The sequence below is a fragment of the Prenolepis imparis genome, unplaced genomic scaffold (genome assembly GCF_030444845.1).
Source record: "Prenolepis imparis isolate NDT839.2.m4 unplaced genomic scaffold, iyPreImpa1.0 SCAF_37, whole genome shotgun sequence".
In the NCBI taxonomy this organism is placed as follows: domain Eukaryota; kingdom Metazoa; phylum Arthropoda; class Insecta; order Hymenoptera; family Formicidae; genus Prenolepis; species Prenolepis imparis.
In genome coordinates this window covers 86,687-109,537 of record NW_028141195.1, presented here as the reverse complement: position 1 = coordinate 109,537, position 22,851 = coordinate 86,687, and positions in this window count along the sequence as shown.

Below are 22,851 nucleotides of genomic sequence, written 5' to 3'. Positions count from 1 at the left end.
ACTACCACATAGTCTTACCCATCAGTGAGACGGAACGAGAAGGCCCCACAGCGACTCTCAACCAAATTATCGCAGTCATACACGACTTACGAAATTTGACTGAAAATTTAAATTTAGGAACACTCAGCATTGCAAAAACAGAAATTATCAACAACGTTCCATGGAATAATATCAAATCGCAACTGCAATTAAGATTCATTAATTCCACTACCAAAATAATCATTTGCAACGGACAAATTAAATATCCACCGAAAGATCTACGATCCGTTATAATTGGTGAGATGCACTGTTCGCCGACCGGAGGACATCGCGGCGTCACTAAGGCATACAATAGAATAAAACACAATTACTATTGGGAAAACTTAAAACTAGACGTTCAAGGATACATACAACAATGTTTGCAGTGCCAACTGAGAAAATTAGTACGCGTCAAAACAAAACAGCCTATGATAATCACAGACACACCAGGCTCTTCTTTCGACAAGGTAGCCATGGATATTGTCGGACCTTTACCCAAGACAGAAAGAAATAGCGAATACATTTTGACCTTACAAGATCAGCTGACCAAATACTGTATGGGTATACCATTACAAAACCAAACCTCCGAAACTATCGCAGAAGCTTTCATAGATCGTTTCATCTGCATATTCGGAGCGCCAAAGGCAATATTAACGGATCAAGGAAGAAATTTTATCAGTGATTTAATGAGGAAAATCGCAAAATTATTTAAAATTCGTAAATTTCGTACTACTGCCTTCCACCCACAATATAACGGATCTTTGGAAAGATCGCATCACGCATTAGGAGAATATTTAAAACAATACGCAAACGAACAAAAACAGTGGGATAGATGGATAAGCCTTGCAATGTTCAATTATAATACTAATGTACACGAAGCAACCAGACATACACCGTACGAATTAGTCTTCGGAAAAATAGCCAGAATTCCTTCGAACGAGCTTTTACCTCCAAGCGACCAATTAGCGAATTACAACGATTATCTAGTAAACCTCGTTACACAACTTCATACAATTCAAGGAAATGCTCGTGAAAACGTTATCGAAGCAAAACACAGATCGAAGAAATATTACGATAGAAAGATTAACCCTCAAACCTTTAAACCAGGAGACCATGTATTTCTCTTAAAGGGGCCAAAACCCGGAAAATTCGGGGATCACTATACAGGACCTCATGAAGTACTGGAAATATTAAATAAAAATAATGTAAAAATTAGAATAAAGAAAAATAGCCGAATCGTGCATCCTAATCGATTGCGAATTTCCTACATTAAAACCACTAAATAATCAACAAAAAGGATTAATTTTCCACAAAAATAAATGTTTTTTTTTATATATATATATATATATATTAAAAATACAAAATATAATATTAATAAAAATAAAGTAGAAATACATAAAGGTTATAAGAGGAAAAAGATACACACACCTACAAAAATAATTAATATTTCAGATGGATCGCAAATTCAGACGAATAATCGCAATATTAATAATACTAGCAGTATACCTGCATCCAACACATGGGCTAATAGGATATGACTGTGGATCTTCCTCCGCAAACCTAACCACGCTATCATTGTTAAACATCGAGGAATGCGATATCCCTCGTAAAGAAATTAAACCGGATCAAGTTTACGTACAGCTGTTACAAATTAATGAATTCGAAGCAGTGCACGTAATACAGTGCAAAGTTGAAATCGACCGATTAGTCAAGAAATGCGGAATGTTTTCTCACACAATGGATGTACATAACGAAAAATATTCATATATAGAAGAAATAACTCGCGAGGCTTGCAGGCGAATGCATAGTTACGGAAGTTATCAAGTAGGACGCACTCTTATCTCAGGACTTAAATCCAATAGCACAATAACCAGACCGATTACGTTAGCTGGTCAAGTAGACAACTACGGCGAATGCCACGGAGGAGCATACTCAGATCCTTACGGAACATGGTCGGACGTCATTGTAGTCGGAACTGTAAAAATCACATTACAGGATTACACTGCCGACGTACGCATCAACACTAATAAAGTACAACTCAGATCCGGCATTACTTGCCAACTCGGCTCTACACATTGCATAGACATCGAAGGAGGAGACACGTATTGGAATACCGTACCTGCAGGTCCCTGTAAATTTAATAACTATGGAATATTATTCGAGGGGTACGCCTACAAAATAATTGACGACGAGCAAGGCCAAACAGTATATTCTCTCACCACACAAGACACAATATTCGCTCTAACCAGTAAAGGCAAACAAGATGTCTGCGGATATTCGATAATACGTACCGAACATCCTAAATTAATGATTTTCGAAACTGTACGAGGAACCGTCGTTTTCAAAAAACAATCGCGCGTTTCAAATCTCGATATCTTCACGTACATGAATTCTAAGTTTGTTTACGTGGAAAAACATATTCGCACGCAAATTAATCAACTTTACCATGACATTTTATTACAACAATGTAATTTAGAGCAACGAATGCTACAAAACGCTTTGGCCATAGCCACACAATCTCCAGATATTTTTGCATATCATCTAATGAAAGGGCCCGGCTATATGGCTCTACTAGCTGGAGAGGTTATTCACATCGTAAAATGCGTACCCGTCGAAGTCAAGCTCGCTCAAACAAACCGATGCTACAACCAACTACCCGTGCTTCGGGAAAATCAAACGTATTATTTAACTCCACAAACGCACATATTATTGCAACAAGGAACGCAAACCACTTGCAACACATTAGCACCCGCCATGTATCAGCTAGGAGATTCTTGGTACAAATTTATGCCAAGACCAGTGGATACCATACCGCCGGTCACTATAAAACCATTGACTAAGCCTGTATGGAAATACATCAGCCCAGGATCGCTCGCCACCAGCGGTATATACACGGAAACAGATTTAAAGGACCTACGAGATCATATAATGTTTCCAGCCGAACGACCTGCCGTCCTCAACTCCCTAGCGAGAGGGGTGATGGGAAAAACCATATCCCTGGAAGGGGGATCAATCTCCAATTTACTTGATACAAACACCATAGAAAAAATAGCAATATCTACATGGAACAAATTCTGGAATAAATTTCTATTTTTCGGGAATCTCAGCGCTGGACTAATCGGAATATACCTGAGCATCAGAGTCATAAAACTGACGCTAGACACAATAGTACACGGCTACGCCTTACACACAGTGTACGGGTGGTCCTTGTACCTGCTAGGAGCCCTATGGGACTCCCTAACACATCTACTAATACATTTGAAAACAAGGCAATCGAAAAAATCGAAAGCCAGCGTGCCGGTTCTCTATACCCAAAATAACGAGACACCTGAAACCATCCACACAGAAAACAACACAACTCCAACAGCTACCTACCCCCTCCTCCCCCCACGGGAAGATACTACATATACCTTGGAGCTTAAAGAAGCGAAATTTTAACGAGCAAGGCATACCGCCAATTACAATAACCCCCCCCCCGGTTTTCTTCACATATCAAGCAAGGCATACCGCCAACACAATAAACCCCCTTTTTGGATCTCCCCATGCACCAAAAACAGTAAAATTTTTTTTTATATACAGAAATGGAAACCTCTTACATCGACACTGAATTCTTGACTCGCGGTCGCCTGAAGGTGACCGTGGTAAGAGCGGAATCACCCTTGCTGTTTTGGGTACAACTAAAAAATAGCGCAAGGGAACTCCTGGAAATGGAAGAAGAAATCCAATTCCGGATGGATAGGAGAGCCAATTCATTGCTCGTATACCCTCACCATATGAAGGAGGACTTAGAGGTCGTGGTTAAAGACAAGAAAGGATGGAAGCGAGGGTTTATACAAAGCATAAATAAAAACACTTGGATGGTCAAAATAATGCTCGGCGACTGGGGAAGAACAGTGTGGCGCCGTATGAGCGAAGTGTATCACCTAGAAGACCGTTTTAAGGGGGTATCCTGGCAAGCCATAATATGTGGATTAGCCCACACCGCAGCCCCTAATGGTAGGCAAACGTGGCCAATAATGACACGAGACCTGTGTCGACTCCTTTTAGAGGGACAAGATGGATGGATAAATATAGTCCATCCTCTAAGAAAGGGTGCGGCCCTGGTGAAACTCCATATGGAGACCACCAAAATGTTCGATAGAGCATATAACTTTAGGGACGCGCTAATTCGGATTGGCCACGCCGAACTTTGCACAAAAATCACCGCCGACGTGGAACCCTCAGTCTAAAAAAAAAAAAAAAAAAAAAAAAAAAATATATATATATATATAACCAGAATTATGTATTAACTTAGAGTTATTGTAGCATTTAAATAATTCTATATATTCTAAATTTTTATTACTCCACTATTCATTTGAAATCTGAATTGTGTATTAATTCAGAATTACTCTAGTGTTTAACAATAAGTATTCCTATAGACCCTAAATTTTCTTTACCTTACTACTACTTCGTTTGAATTTTGAATTATGTATTAGTTAGAATTACGCAAGCGTTTAAGTACTCCCATATATCCCAAATATTAATTACTATTATCATTAGTCACTATGTCACCCTACCTTTCCTCTTTATATTATGTACTTCTTTTGCATATTATAATTATAGCGTCATTATTGATGCTACACATTATCATATCATATTATTTTTTTTTGTATTAATTACTATTAGACCATATATATATATATTGAATCGTTATTGGTAATATTTCAACATTTGCGTTCTTAGATTTCAGTTTTTTTGTATACTTATCATGAATATATGTGTTTCTTCTTTAATTACATGCGCAAATTTATACCTTATACTTAACCTCATAATAATAATACTTTGTAAACAAGTGGAACCATTTTCTATCTTAATTACATCATTATCGTCAAAACATACTGCCTGATCATCGGTTGCAGTATAACAATGCCAGTATATCACCATCTTCAATGGACACCCGAGATGCCGGAAGAAGTACGCCAAGGCCCAATCGACGGTGTTAAACCAGGAGACCACCCCGAAACATACCGAAATCTAACAGAACTCCGGTGTGTTACATTAATGGAGGGTGAAATCTATCAAGATACGACTGACTGCAGCAAAATTTGTCAAGAATGCTATGATAAAATATCAGCCGAGGAAAACCAAGAATATGCAACAATACCACCGCATAATTTGGTCCACGAAATATCAGCTGGCGACCAAACAAATTGCACTAAATGCAATAAAGTAATAGTAACAATCAAACCGGCGATAAACTGCAGGGACTGCATAGAAGAATATCTATACGTTGACCAGACATACTTGGCCGAAGGCTGGGGTCAAGCTGTGATCCCCAGAGGGGTAGAAGAGCAATAAAAGGAAGGGACCTGCTACTTGACACCAGAGAACTGACATTTACTACTGATGAAAATCAGGCAGATAAAAACGTGCCTAATTCTTTTCTTTTCTTTATATATAACATATATATATTTTATATATATATATATCCCTCTATTTTCATTAGAATTTTCATACGATAGAAAAAGGGCTCCACACCAGCGTTACATGTATTAGCGGTACTAAATTTAAATAAATAAGTACAATTAAAAATAAGCTATAAGTAAATTGTATAAAAAGCGAGGAAAGGACGAAAGAACAAAGGAAGGGGTTATGGTGGTCGCCTTTTCTTTCCTCCTTTTCTACAAAATATTTAAATAGTAATTAGGAACTCAAAGAAACACATTTAATAAAAACAGAATTAAATGTGAGTCTTTCTACCAAATCGGCAAGTCGTGGCAAGAAAAGAATCGAATTATTCCTCACAGATTCTTTTTGCAAATGTTGTGTTTTTACACTCCCAACATTTGTCTAAGGCGGGGGGTGTTACGTCCGGCGGACTTCACGATTCTTTTCTTTCCCACGACCAAGGCGAAGTTTGTTGTTAGGTAAATAAAAAAGGAAGAAAAAAGATAATAATAATCTAAGCGGCACGTATATAATAAAACGAAAACGTGCCCAGCGAAACGGACAGCTGCAGATATCGTGAGCGACCGATAAATATTACAAAATCGGTAAATAAAAGAGACCAGGCGGAAAGATGCCGAAAGCGGATTCTTGCCGACACCCTCGCGAATAATAAGTTAAAATCACATATCGGCAAAACATAAAGACGGCGAGAACGCGCCGAAAGCAAATCCTTCCCTAGTAAAATTAGGGGAAAACAAATAATGAAAACGAAAGTGTGCAAAATAAGATAGCACACCTGCGGGTATTCTCGCGAGAAAGCGGCGAAAAATATAAAGATTAAAAAGATGCCACACGCATCGCCTCTCAGCAAACAAGCTCTAAGCCACACGCGAGGGCAATAAAGCGAGAACCCGCCGATAAAAGCGGCACTAACAAACGACAAATATCGCGATATAGGAAAAACTAACAACAAACACCGCCGCCGATATCGAAATCTCGAGAGGATAATAAAAATATAAACCTCAACAAATTCTCCATTGGTCAAAACCTAGGGCCCTAAACAAAAGCCCTGACCAATCCCGATAAACTTTTAAAGTCAAGAGACGCCTCCGGGACTGAAAGGGCGTTATTGAAAAATTCCCTATTCGTCAGGAAATATTAACAAACTAACGGGAAGGAGGAGCAAGAAGGTATATATACCCGTGACATCTCTCAGAGAATATCAATCTTTTCTCAAACCTACGCTCGCGGATCAATCGCGAAAAGTTGTATCACCATCCTTCGAGTGAATCTCGAACTCGTGAGCATTCGCAGTGACATTTGTGAAATCATCGTGTGCCCAGTGCTCACCGAGTACGACGATTTTCGCGAGTGAACAACTGCGAGTGGAACACCATCCTCACGGAGGAGTCCGTAGCCAGATTCACACCTGGAATAATTAACACCTACCCGCGCACTCCATAAGTAGTAAGTTATCAAGCACGCTACATCTCCACCCTTACTAATAATACTTAAAATAATTCTGGGACTTCAATTAAATTATAATTGTTTTCCTTTTTAATTTATTAATTTATTATCCTTGTTAAATTCTAACTTCGAAAAACTGTCCTTTCTTCCCCCATCCTTATCTCTCTCTCTCTCTCGAAATCACTGTGGATTTCCCGCGATAGCGGAGCAATCCGTGATTTCTATCATCCCCTTACCTTTTGAAATCACTCCGGATTTCCCGCGATAGCGGAGCAATCCGTGATTTCTTCCATCTCCTCTTTCTCTCGAAATCACTCTGGATTTCCCGCGATAGCGGAGCAATCCGTGATTTCTATCATCCCCTTACCTTTTGAAATCACTCCGGATTTCCCGCGATAGCGGAACAATCCGTGATTTCTTCCATCTTCTCCCTCTCTCTCGAAATCACTGTGGATTTCCCGCGATAGCGGAGCAATCCGTGATTTCTATCATCCCCTTACCTTTTGAAATCACTCCGGATTTCCCGCGATAGCGGAGCAATCCGTGATTTCTTCCATCTCCTCTTTCTCTCGAAATCACTCTGGATTTCCCGCAATAGCGGAGCAATCCGTGAATTCTATCATCCCTTTATCTTTTGAAATCACTCCGGATTTCCCGCGATAGCGGAGCAATCCGTGATTTACTCTCTCTCACTCTCTATTTCTCTCTCTCTCTCTCTCTCTCTCTCTCTCTCTCTCTCTTGAATGAACAAATAAGTAATACAATAACTAACTAAATTATTAAATAATTAAAATATCAAAATTATATAAAAATAAATATATATATATATATTTTTTTTTTCTCTTACAAGAACTCCCAGAGTTATTTTTCAGTAAAAACTCTTCTTGCCCGGTTACTTTATTATTCGCTCTCGTAGTGGAAAATCCAAGGAGACGACCCTCGCGAACCGCTGTTAAATTGGCGCGAAACCGGCGTAATAGGCGGTTAAAGAAAGCGTTGGCACGGAGTCTGGCTGCGGGCGAAACCTTCGGCTCCCTAGAAAAAATTAACACACCGATCCATACAGAGACAACTAATACATATCACCCTACGGTCTCTCCTATTTCCTCACCCGAACATATAGAAACCCCGCTGACGCCGTCTCCCGCTACCTCTGCTTCTGCAGAATTTTTCGATTCCCCGCGAACTCCTTCTCCTCTTTCTCCCGAACCCGCTATACCTCAGCGGGCCCCTTCCCCTCACTCCTCTGTTTCCTCTGAGGACGCCGATTCTCCGCGGAGCCCTTCTCCCTTTCTTCCCCCTGCTTCTCCCGAACGCCCTGAGCCACCTAGATCTCCGTCTCCGGCTCCCTCAACAATCACCCTTGAAGATTCTCCTCCCTCATCCCCAACGTCCTCTAAATAGGGAACATCCGGAAGGGTTTGAGGTAGTAGATATCAGCGACGACGATTCCGAGGAATCAGGATCGCCTGCCAAGCTCTCATACGAGCAATTCAGAGCTTGGCTGATAAACCAGCTCCCAGGGATACGAGAAGTCCCTGAGGAAGCTTTCACGATTGGTCCAGGCCCCGTAGACCACGAGGCCTTACGCGAATTTCTAGAGACCACCGATAGGAATAACATCATCCCCTGGTATGTTCCCGGGCGAAGATATCCTTTAGCCGTCCCTGCACACCTTCTCCTACGAACCTATCCCCCCTCCACCGCCATAATTACCGAACTCATATAACCTAGAAGTCTCTCTTACACGCACACACATGGACACTAATTTTATATACCTATTACCATTTAAATTATTGTAACCACCAATCGGGACCCTTAAATTTAAACAATAACTCTTACCCCTTTCTGCCCCGATTGAAGACCTCCGTACTAATGTATCACCCGCGACACATACACATACATTCACTCTTCATTAGCAACTAAGTCCGTCAATAATATTATTATGTATATAAATTCTTTCGTCTTTATATTAGGAATAAATTTATAAATTTCAAAATAAATGATTTTCATTTATTAATAACCCGTTCCCACTTATTCCCGTAAACCAGGATCGCACAAGGTCCCATCCTGCGTAAAAGAGATTAAATTCTCTTGCCAAAAAGGGACCACCGAGCGAACGGCCCTTTAAATAGAGTAAGAGCGACCCTTGCGGTCGTTGACCTATTTGGGCCCAGACGTTCGTTCGGGTCGAACAGACGGATAGTCTGCCGTCGTTCGAAAAGATAAATTTAGTTACGTCCTTCCTTTCGACTCTTCCTTCCTTGAGTCTGGACGTAACACTTGCAATATATCTTTATTATCTGTAATGTTGAAGAAATATCTGTTAACAAAAAAAGAAATTGAGAATACATTAAAATGTATTCTCAATTTCTTATTTCATTCGTAGATATATTTCTACGTTTATATTTTATTATATCATAAACAATCGCATCGTTACTGCTTACTATTCAATCTGCGATTTATGTATATATTTGTAATGTAATATAAATGTTAATGACATGCAATAATAGTAATATAAAATATTGATATGAGACATATATTTAACTGTAGATCCTTGTCTTTCCCTGCTGCTTCCCGCTGCTGTCAGTGCCTTCTTCATATCTGCTTCACTTTCAATTGTAAATTTCTCAAATGGGCCAGGACACGACACCAGTTAGCGATTTCTATCATAAATGTTATGTTTACTTGCACATCCTGGATGATAAAACAGTTTAATACAAGACTTGCATGCAACAACCTGATTTTTTATTGCCTTCTTACATGCCGAGCATCGATACTCGTCATATTCATCGTTCATATCGATAATTACCGGCCGAAGCTGTTAATACCAGCATAGGCGGTCAATTACCTTTGTCCAAATTCACACGTCAGCGCTTTGTGTCCACCTTTAATGTCTACCTGTCGCGTGAAATCTCGATGCCTCATACACGAAATATAACTCTCACGCTCACAAATCAGCATATTCCTGTTAGATAACACTCATGTCTATTCCCGGTCTATGCAACTATTACTTCAATACTTTTTCGCCACTCTCCCTCACTATATAATCACTTAAAAGTTATCACTTTTGCAGAGCGATGTTTGACACGTCTTCTCTCAGAAAAAAGAGAGAGAGAGAGAGAGAGAGAGAGAGAAATTGATTGATTTGATATTTATTAGCTTTCTCAGCTATTTGTAAAATACAAGTCTAATTTACATTAATTACAATATACTCCTTTAACTCTCGCTTCCAGTTCTTCGATTCGTCTTATTTCAGCTGGTAAGGCATTGTACATTTTCACTCCCTCATAAAACATACTCTTCTGTGCACTCGTTATCCTACGAAATTGTACCACAATGTCCCCAGCTTGCCGTGTCTGTCTTTCATTCTCTTTTCCCACTATTGTTAACTTATTTCTTAATTGATCCGATAACATATTCTTTAAAATCTTAAAGATAAATATACATACATTATAATTCAGCCTCTGTCTTATGGACATAAACTGCAGCGCTTGCAGCATACTCTCCACTTTGGTATATCTATCACATTGCAATATGACCCGCATGGCCCGGTTTTGCGCTTTTTGCAATTCATTTAGTTGTGTTTCTCCCATATCAATTAACAGTGTCGCACAATACTCAAAGTGAGGCGCTATGATTGACTTATATATAATACATCTAGTGTATGCCGATATGTAGTTACCTATTCTATTTAAAAAACTCACTTTTTTCCCTATTTTCTTTAGCATATAATCACAGTGGTCCTTAAATCTTAACCTATCGTCAATAATTAACTTAACCATTCTAAAGCTGTTCCTCTAATTCCGTATTGATATAATTTCTCTAACAGTCTTTCTCTATCTATCGTTTCAAATGCTCGCTTGAGATCCATGAAAATTACCCCCACCATTTTTGCCTCACTAACTACCAGTTTCCATTCGTCAATGACTGTTTGAATCGCTGTTTCACACGAATACTGTTTTCTAAAACCTGACTGATGTTCTGTTATAATACAGTTATCTTCTAAATACGCCTCAATTTGCTTTTTAACTACTAATTCTAATACTTTCTCGAATATTGGTAACATATTAATAGGCCTAAATTCACTTGCTTTTCTGGCTTTTTCTATTTTTGGAATCGGTATTATCGTAGACGTTTTCCAACCTTCTGGACAGCAACCTTCCCTCAAAGAGTTATTTATTATATCAATAAATTCCTCTTTTATTACGTAAAATACTGCTTTAAGTATATCACTAGTTAATCCCTCCTCCGTGCCTTTCTTTTTTGGTAGTTCCATAACAATTTTTTGTAAATGCTCTATTCTAATCATCTCATAATTTTCCATTATTCCCTCGCTTTCAATAACAAAAATAATTCTTTTACCTGGACTTCCTAACTTATCTCTACTTATAGATTTTACTATGTTCTCAATACTCTGTATATAATATAAATTAAATTTATTAGCTATATTGCACCCTTCAGTATTATCTAATATTTCAAAATCTATATTCTCTATTTTTTTTGTAACCGTTGGTTCGCCCCTTATTATTTCTTTTAAGGTTTTCCACATAGATGTCGGATTTCCCTTGTTATGATCTATCATATTTTCATAGTATTCTTTTTTCTTTGTCCTGATTAGTTTAACCACTGCATTTCTTTCGATTTTAAACTGTGACCAATTTTTATCCGTGTCATCATACAACGCTTTACTGTACGCCTCATCCCTTTTAGCCGCTGCTTCCCTTATTTCATCTGAAAACCACTTTTTCCCTTCCCATATTTTCGGAATTCTAAATTTTTTTCTAGGTGCTGTAGCATCCAACGCATCTACTATATTATCGACAAGTTTCTTCGCTCTCACACTGACATTCATATCTTTTTCCTAATTTATTTTCCACTAATTTAATAAATTCATCTACATTAAACTCTTTAAAATTCCTAGCATTAAATTCTCTGTATTTATTATCAATTTTATTCGCATTAAGATCAACTTTTAACCACGCATGGTCCGTTATTTTAGGTTCATGAATTACTTGCACTTCTATTTTATTATTAGCGTAAATTAAATCTATAATTGTCTTACTATCTTTCGTAATTCTCGTCGGTTTATTTACATATTGTTTCATGCCTAAGCTCAACATTGTCGTTTGTAACTTCTTTGTATAAAACGAGTCCAACATAATATCTATATTAAAGTCTCCTATTACTATACATTCTCCCCGTATTATTAATTCTTCTATTATATCCTCCAGAAATCTCACGAACTCACCATGCGATGAACTCGGTGAATGATATATTACTGTTATCACTCCTTTATACAATTTATCTTTCACCTCAATCGCAGCACACCAACAATTCGCTTCTAACTTTTTTACTAATACTATCTCATATTTAATATCGTCCCTTACATATAAAAGAACCCTTCCTGTATTTCTGTTTTCAGCATCACATCTAATCATACTATACCCCGTTACGTTCACTTCACAGTCTTCAATTTCAGCAGTCACTCTGGTTTCTGATAACGCTATGAACGCAGGATTCATTTTCTTCATAATCTGATGCTGCATCTCGTCTTTATGCGCCATCAAACTTTGCGCATTTGTATACAGTATTAATTCCGTTTCCTTCTGTAGTTGCTATTTATCTTCCTCCCATCCGGCCCTCCTCTTCTCCTCCTGTATCGCCCTCTTGAAAGTCGGACATTCCGGATCAAGTGCGCCATGCTCATCATTTATTTTCAAATTGTATGTTTGAATCTTAAACATACAATTTATACATCTTTTCTTTGTCGCTGTACATTCACTCACTTTGTGATTTCCTGCACATTTGTGACATGTTTCATTACGCGCTCAATTCTTTGCAATATGATAATAACCCCAGCATTTAAAACATCTTTTAATGTTAATGTGATTGAATACAGGACACTTTCTCCATCCTACATTCAGTTTCCCTTTTCTTAACATTACTTCATGAGTCTCTTCATCTGCTTCAATTATTACGATACCATCTTTTCCTCTTCTTCCGGACTGATATTTCTCATTTATTTTCTCTTTAACTATTCTCTTCACTATTCGCATATGAATTCCTTCATTTTTCACGTCAATTTTGTTCTGCTTCTTAATTGTACCTATTAAATCATCATCATTCAACTCCATTTCTTCCTCGCCAATATTGACAATTTTTATCTTAGGTTTCATCCGCGGTGACTCAGTAACGTTAAAGTTCTCGCCCAGCTTGGCTTGTACTGTCGCCTTTAGCTTTTCCATTTCTTCTCCAGTCTCACAGCCGAGAATCACTGTTCCCTTACTTCCTTTTTTTAACTTCGTTATTCCCATAGCCATATTCTTGATATCTACCTTTTCTTTTATCAGTTTTTTAGTTGCTTCACTCTCCTGTTGCACCTTGGGTTTGACAATTATAATATTTTCTTTTTCCTTCTCTTTAACTGCTTCACTATAACATCTTTGAGCTCCCCCTGCCAGTCCACCCGCTCCTCCTTGTATAATTCTTCTCAAGTCTTCCAGTTCTTGTTTAATACTTCCAAATTCTTCTCGAACTATTTCCTTAACCATCATTTTAATTTCCTTCTTACATGCTGTTTCGTCTTTTATTTCTTTCACAGTTTTTACAAGCCAATCTATTTTTACGTCAATACTCGATGATCCACTCGCTCCTGATATTCTATTTCCACTGCTTGATGTCGTAAACGAACCCGTAGATCCTGTAGATCCTTGTCTTTCCCTGCTGCTCCCCGCTGCTGTCGGTGCCTTCTTCATATCTGCTTCACTTTCAATTGTAAATTTCTCAAATGGGCCAGGACACGACACCAGTTAGCGATTTCTATCATAAATGTTATGTTTACTTGCACATCCTGGATGATAAAACAGTTTAATACAAGACTTGCATGCAACAACCTGATTTTTTATTGCCTTCTTACATGCCGAGCATCGATACTCGTCATATTCATCGTTCATATCGATAATTACCGGCCGAAGCTGTTAATACCAGCATAGGCGGTCAATTACCTTTGTCCAAATTCACACGTCAGCGCTTTGTGTCCACCTTTAATGTCTACCTGTCGCGTGAAATCTCGATGCCTCAATACACGAAATATAACTCTCACGCTCACAAATCAGCATATTCCTGTTAGATAACACTCATGTCTATTCCCGGTCTATGCAACTATTACTTCAATACTTTTTCGCCACTCTCCCTCACTATATAATCACTTAAAAGTTATCACTTTTGCAGAGCGATGTTTGACACGTCTTCTCTCAGAAAAAAAAGAGAGAGAGAGAGAGAGAGGGGGAGAGAGAGAGAGAGAGAAGATCCACTGACAAAAAAGTATGTATACGGCGCTGACTTGATTATTAAAGTAGTATTAATATTCGAAGACGAGCGATAAATTAATCTTTTCCATATTTCAAAAGTATATTGTTTGTACAACATTTTGCTGCGAAGCAGATGTCGGCTTGCACACTTTTTCAATTTTTGCCTCGTCTTGAAATATTGAATACCGCCAATAGTCGCCGCGCAATTAATACGGCGCTGATTTTATTATTAAAGTAGTATTAATAAAAGGCTAGCGATAAATTAATTATAGATAAAAAAGCTATAAAGCATTTAAAGCATTTGAAGTTCACGTAAAGTTCATGTATAAACCGCGCGGCGACATTGGTCAGTATTTAATAATTAAATACGTGGCAGAAATTAAAAGACTGTGCAAGCCGACATCTGCTTGGCAGCAAAATGTTGTCCAAATGATATACATTTAAAAAATGTAAAATATTAATTTATCGCTCGTCTTTAAATATTAATACTCTTTTAATAATTCTTTAAATATTGAACACCGACAATTGTTGCCGCGTGTGGTTTTACAGCGCTGACTTGACGATTAAAGGAGTATTAATATTTAATGGCGAGCGAGATAAATTAATCTTTTTCATATTTAAAAATTATATTGTTTGGACAACATTTTGCTGCCAAGCAGATGTCTTCCTGCAAATTCTTAATATTATTATTAATAAAGAAATAATAAATAAATAATATATTTCAGGTTATAAATAGTTAAAAAATAAGAAGAAACAATTAAAAACAACAAAAAATAAAAAAAGAGAAATAGAATAAAGAAGAAAATAAAGAAAAGATTTTCATCGAGAAAAAAAGGGGCAAAGAGAGGGAGAGAAAGATATAGAGAAAGTGAGAAGATACATAACCGATAGAGAGAAAATACACAGATAAAAAAGTATGTTATTGACTTGATTATTAAAGCAGTATTAATATTTAAAAATGAGCGATAAATTAATCTTTTCTATATTTCAAAAGTATATATATATATATATATATATATATATATATATATATATATTATTACATATATATATTTATTATATACACATATATGTATATTTATATATATTATATATATATTATTACATGTGTATATATATTATAAGTATTCATTTATGCATTGTACGTATAAATATGTATCACTTTATTTTATTATACAAAATCTAATAAATAAATAATTTATTACAGCTAATAGAAAAGCCTAAAGAAGAGGGGTTAAAAACAATTAAAAGAAAAAAAATAAGAAAGAGAAATAAAAAAGATATAGAAAAAAGAAGATTTTCATCAAGAGAAGAAGATAGAGAGTGGGAGATTGAGTTAGAAGGAGAGAGAGAGAGAGAGAGAGAGAGAGAGAGAGAGAGAGAAAGAGAGACAAGATATAAAGAAAAGAATAAATATCCTTTATTTATATCTTTTTTTATACCAAAATTGTCATATAGTTTGTTTCAAATAATTATTTAAATTTTATATATGTATAAAAATGTATTATTCTGCTTTTATATATATTACATTTATCAATATATATATTATCAAATTTAAGTTTTGTGACGTGACGCCTTTTGAGCGCCGTCACAAGGGCAATAGCTCGACCGGGGAGGGAAGGGGAGAGCCGTCCTGGGGTTGCTTCTCACACCCTGAGAGATAGCGACCTTAAAGCGAAAAGATTATATTTTATTGTTATTTTTGTTTGTATAATATTTCCTGCGTTACCGTATTGAGCGAATGTGGGTTGAAATAACCGTGACACGACTAACTGAGTGGAGGATTCCTCAACGAAATGTGCAGCAAGATTCCGGAGATCCAAGGAGGAAACTACCGTAAATGGATACCGTGCCAAAGGTCATGTATCGAGTTCCCGTCGCTACCGCCATCCCGAGATATTATCTAAACTATAAACTGTTCTAGAGATCTGATGGAAGCGCTAAAGGATACCGAGAGGCCCCCTCATGCTGCAGAGTGAGGAGAGGGCCCTATATCAGCCCATAAACACCTGCGGGAAGGATTGGATGACGGCCCGGCCAGCCTGCCAATTCAAACCCCGGAAATCAAGAATTATGAGGTGATACCGCCACGATACCGGAAAGAACGGGAAGCGAGTCTCCGAAAATCACGGGTACAAGGACGAGGGCGCCGAAGGATCGATGGGCGGATCCCGGCGGCCCCACGGCGACCGAATATCGATAGGATGCGCGAGAAATCGGCGCGGAGCTCGAGGGACCTAAGGACTCTCTCTCGGAGAGTCACTTCTGTCTGGCGTACGGAACAAGTGAGAGGGACTCCAGGACGACAATCGATCAGCCTTGCGAACCTATTGTAAGCCGCCACTCGGGTAGTTCGTGAGTAGAAATTGTTCCCGGTCCAGCTAGTGTCGTGTATTACCGTGCTGTGGGTTAAAGTCTGTCGAGTAAAATCGACAGCTTTATACCGAATTACCGTTTCCGTTTAGCGGAGCATAGTTGCTCCAGAAAATTGTTACCGCGATACTGGCTCATACCGGGTTCCGCGAAAGTGTCTCTCTCAGGGAAGTTGCCGCCGACAGTCGTCATAAGTTAAGACTCGAGAATTATATTGTATTGTATCGTATCGTATCGTATCGTGTTTTTGATGGAATTATAAGATCGCGTTAAATAACCTCGGAATTTGTGCGTGGTCGCTCTCTGCGAGTTACCGTTACCGTATCTATTGCGAGGAACTCGGCGAGAGTCGTACATATAGCGCGAAATTACCGTTTGTTTCATTTCGTAAAGATTCCGTAAATATCGTCTCGTCCCGCCTGTTCGAGGGACTTTCATGGCAAATAACGTTATATATCATCGTGGTGAGCCATTGGGGACGCCTCGTTAATACCGTAATTACCGTTCCTTAATATTCCGACATTTCGAGATATCGATTGTGAAGATTGTAGTCTCGCGCGCGTGAGGAATGCTGCGACCACATTCCGGAGTTTTTGTATACCGCGCTTACCTTCTCGCACCTATTGTTCGCTACCGGAGCTAGTTTCGATTCGAATATGTTTATATACCGTGTGTACCGATTACCTCGCACGTGGATTCCCACCGTAAGGTAATCGTTTCCTGTAATTTCGAGATTATTACTGTATCAATTGTATATGTCCTTCTAATGTTATGTGTTAAATATATTTGTTAATTAATTATTGAATATTGAGTGTCAAATAATTTCCCTCCTCTCCTCCAGAATCTCTCTCTAGCGTTACCAAAGAATCGCGCCCCTCTGCCATACACTGAGCTAGGCGCAGCCGGACCTTTATATCAAGTTTCTTAAGAGATTCTAGTTACCGTGGCGCGAGAAATCGCGCCTGGCGCCCATTTATTAGCATAGAGTTTATACTGTAAAGTACCGCATTACCGTTGACTACCTATCTCGTTACCGTATCACCTACCTACGTTTCGATAGATATCGCTCCCGATTTACATTGCACGTCGCTTTCTCGAGAGCGGCGTTCTCGAGAGAGGCAAAGACGTCGCAGTTTATTTAGATTCAGTTAAAAATAAAGTTTTTTTAATTTTTTGTTATTATACTAAAATCGATTTTAATATTAATTATTAAATTAAAATTAACTTACTAATTTAATTGTTGGATTAATTACAATTGATTCTAATTTAAATTTTTAGATTAAAATTTATTTTATTATAAATTATTATATTAAAGTTTTAATTTTAAATGATATTGAAATTAGTTGTGATTAAATTTATTGTTAAATTAATTAGTTTTGATTGTTATAATTATTTAATTAAAATTAATTTAAATTATAAACAATTAGATTAAAAAATTTTTTAATTAAATTAAATTAAAAAATTGAAAAATATAAAAGTAAAAAAATAAATTAAAAAATAATAAAAAGTAAATAAAATAAAAAAATTAAGATTAAAATTTAAAAAAAATTATAAAACTAGATTTAATTAAAATTGTTTGGTTGAAATTAAATTAATTTTTATTTTTACCAAAATTGAATTTTATTTGATATAAAATTGAATGGCAATTTGACATTACTTGAATTGAAGTTGGTTGTGACTTGGATTATTGGACTGAAATTAATTGTAATTTGGATTATTAGATTGAAAATAAACTTGAATTGAAATTGGTTGTGAGTAGTTATTGATTTGAAATTATTATTGAATTGAAATTTGACTTGTGAATTGAAATTGGTTGTTACTTGGATTGTTGGACTGAAATGAATTGAAATTTGATTTGTGAATTGAAATTGGTTGTTACTTTGATTGTTGACTCAAATTGATGATTTGAATTATTAGCGATTGAAATTTGATTGAATTAAAATTAATTGTGATTTGGATTAGTGGATTAAAATTGATTTTGAGGCTTGGATTGTTGGATTGAAGTTTGACTTAAATTGAAATTGATTATGATTTGAAATTGATTGTAATTTGGATTTTTTATTAGATTAAAATTTGACTTAAATTGATGTTAGTTTTAACTTGATTCAAATTAGTTAAATGATTTAAATTAGTTAAGTGATTTAAATTATTAAATTAAAATTAGCTTTTATTTAAATCGTTTTTATTTACATCTAGATTAAAAGTAATTTTTACTTCGATTAATATTAATTTTAACTTATTATTAGATTATTAAATTAAAATTAATTTTAATTAAATTATTAGTTTAAAGTTAGTTTCGATTCAAATTAATTAATTAAAATTATGTTTTAATTTGAATTAATTTTACTTTAAATTGTTGAATTAAAAATAATTTTTATTAAAATTATAAGATTAAAATTTTTTTTTATTTTCAAATTAATATTAAATTAAATTAATTATACTAATTTAATTAATTTTAAACTGAAATAAATAAAAACTGATAAAGTATTATTATAATAATTATTATTATTTAATTATTATTTATTGATACAAAAATTAAAATTGATTTTAATATGGAAATTGACAGTGGTTGTCTCTTAAAGTTGGCTCTAATTTGAACTAAAATTGACTTTGGTTTGATGTTGAATTGAAATTGACTTTGATTTAGATTATTTAATTATTTTATTAAACTAATAATTAATTATACCTCGAAGAAAAGTAGTTCGAACTGCTGAAGAAGAAGAAGAATTCCAGTGTAATAAACAAGAAAGAAAAGCAAAATCTCAAATGGAAAGACGGAAAATGAAACGAATGATAACTAAAAAAGATTGTCAATCTTTATCAAATAGCAGTGAGATTTGTCCAAATATAGCGCAAACTTTAACAAGCTTCTCGAGAAATATAGTAATAGATCATGTTGTTTCACAATTGGTTAATTCACCTATGAAAGTATTATCTCCAACGAATAATTAATGTTAACGATGATACTGATATAATTAGAAATGTTCACAATTCAACTACAGAAACTTTATTAAATAATGATATTACTTTCTCTATACCTAGCACATCAAATAGTACAAGCTTCTCGAGAAATATAGTAATAGATCATGTTGTTTCACAATCGGTTAATTCACCTATGAAAGTATTATCTCCAACGAATAATGTTAATGTTAACGATGATACTGATATAATTAGAAATGTTCACAATTCAACTACAGAAACTTTATTAAATAACAATATTACTTTCTCTATACCTAGCACATCAAATAGTACAAGCTTCTCGAGAAATATAGTAATAGATCATGTTGTTTCACGAAAAGATTGAGAAATGAAAACTTTCGGCGAGCTTACACCTGCGTCCTCCACCTCTCGCTCCTTCCACCCCTTTTAGAGCATAAAGCAAGGGGATAAGAGGCGAGATAGCCGACAACCCGCGCGGAAAGACGTAAATAACCCACAAAGTCGTGAAAAAGAAGCAACGACAGCGCCCAACGGTAGCCGCAATCACGGAAAGTGGCCGAGTTTCAGCAAGTTTTCCATAATCCTCCCTCTGCAGCTTTACCGCGTGTCTTTTACGGTCATGACAGAAAGATGAAGATCATGGAGCCGGAATAAACGGTCGCGCGCGCGGAAAAGTCAGCTTTCGAGCTTGCACGAGAGATATATAAAACCTAATCGCCGGATGTGTGTTCCGATCTCTCGAGAGGATTGCTCCGCGCGGCTTTCGGATTCTGATGAATTTTTCCCTACAAGCTATAACCGAGATCTCGAACTCCGGCGTTTTGCCTGTCTATGTGTACAAACGGAAAAACCTCGTTGTTTTATTTTCCGCACGAGCGTGACGCGTATCATCAGCTCCCGGGATGGCGAACGAGGTCAGAGAGTGAGAGAGGGGTGACGCATCAAACATTTAGCGCATACTTCGCGCGATAACTTTGACTACGTCCGCATCAACGCGGCTGTTAGTTATCCCGGACAAAGAGAGCAACACAATCCCGCGCGTAGAGCGTGGATTTAACGTGGTAAAACAACCCTACCTGGTGAATATCGCGCGGTGGGCAAAATTTGCGCGAAACCGAATTTCTACCGTTCCTAACCGTGCAATGCACCTAATTACGCAATACATTAACAATACACGTACTTCAAACGCGCTCCGCTCCGGCCTCTCTTTCTACCGCGCTGGATTATTATTAGTCCGCACCACACAATACCGGTTGTAATGTCCATGAAAATCTCCTTCTCTGTCGGCGGCTAATATTTAGTCTGTAATTAAATCAGCGCTGAATAGGGGATCGCGAAAGGCCGTATAAAGATAATATATTCCGAAAAATCGCGGTGTGCGTGAAACTATTTTTTAATAGATATCACGAAAATGATACATTTCGGCTACAAAGATAAACGAGTTATAAGAAATATTGCGCATTATATATGTGTGTATTTTATACTCTGATATAATTCTCGTAAATATCTATTACCATCAGGACTGTCATTTTCATAAATAATGTATATATCACTCCTGTTACGTCCTGGCCTGCACGAAGGAAAGGCCGCTCGAAGGTCGTAACAGCGTTTTCCCGAAATCGGAGTGATTTCGGGTCGAACGGACTGTCTGGCCCTTTTGCAGGTCAACGACTGGATAGTCGCTTTTACCTGGCTTATTTCAGGGGTCCGTTCGTCGGTTCTTTTCGGTAAGGGAATTAAATCCCTTTTACGCGGGATAGGACCTTGTGCGATCTCGGGGGATATATGAAGGAACGCAGGGGTTTAAATAAGACTTTAAATTCGCGTAATGTAAATAATTATCATTTATTCAAAAAAAATAAAATCTTAATAATATTCGGAGAATTAGACATTTGAATTTGTGGACATGTATAAACAATTATATATGAGTGTGTGTGTAACGTTGATGTGCTATGAGGCGGTTGAGGATTCGCGTTGGCTTTTGATCGTCCCGTTTCAATCGGAGAGCGCGTTTCAATGCTCGACGGGCAGCGATTTCCACTACTTATTAAGTTTAGTCGCGATTCCGGGGATTTATTCACTTCCGTGATCGTAGAAGAATGAAAGTACTCACTGTTGGCTGTATATTATTTGGTGAGCGGGTTGGCAGCTATAGGTTGATCCTCAGGATCGATAATTCCTTCGAGTGGTGTGGGCGAAGGTGTAGGTTGACTGATAGCTGGTTGTTGAGCCTCGATGGTCACAATGTATGTTTAATGCGAGGATCCAGAAGTGTGTAACTGCCACGATGTAGGCGGAATTAATAGTACGTTCTTGGAAGATTCGCTGCTTTTATACTATTCGTCTGCCCTTCCTATAGGGCAAAGGGCGTCCTCTTTTCTTGTGACTCATAGTCATACGTTCGGTGTTTAATCCCCTTTGCGCAACGTATTGCTTCCTTGTATGAAGAGTTCTTTCCTAATTCCGATCTTTGGTCTACTGATAGCGTGTGTCGATCGTGATATTTCAACATTACCTATGACTTATTGATCAAAGTGTAGGTTTCGTAATCTCACCGATCGAGTTGTTTCACAATCACTGTCTTTCTCCGTTTAATTCTTATAACTAATTTCGGTCTTATAATTAATATGTTCGCGGAACGCGAATCTGCGTAAATCGGGGAGAAAAGAATCGTGCAGTCCACAGGACGTAACACTCTAAATACAGTTTTTCATTAATATCTCGAGAACGGAAGCAGCTGGAGGAGCCGTCGAGGTCTCGGACGAAAGGTTTCGTCGAGCCCTTTCGTCCGAGACCTGGAACGTCAATCCATCTCTTTTGGTTCGCGAGATATTAAATTTTTAATTATCTCTAGAGATGGTTTTTCGTTAATATCTCGGGAACGGAAGCAGCTGGAGGAGCCGTCGAGGTCTCTGATGAAAGGTCTCGTCGAGCCCTTTCGTCCGAGACCTGGAACGTCAATCTATCTCTTTTGGTTCGCGAGATATTAAATTTTTAATTATCTCTAGAGATGGTTTTTCGTTAATATCTCGGGAACGGAAGCAGCTGGAGGAGCCGTCGAGGTCTCGGATGAAAGGTCTCGTCGAGCTCTTTCGTTCAAGACTTGTACCGTTTTGTGATTATTATGCCGGAGCCCCGTTAGCCGTCGAGATGCCTTGAGGAAGGCTCTCTACGTTGCCCGACTCTTACCACGAGGAGGTGGGGACGGTCTTTACAGAGTCTTTTTTTTTTTTTTTTTTATTTAATATTCCGGACTCAATTTATTTCATTCGGATTCTTGTTTTTTCTCTGCAACGTCATCGTCCTCGACGTC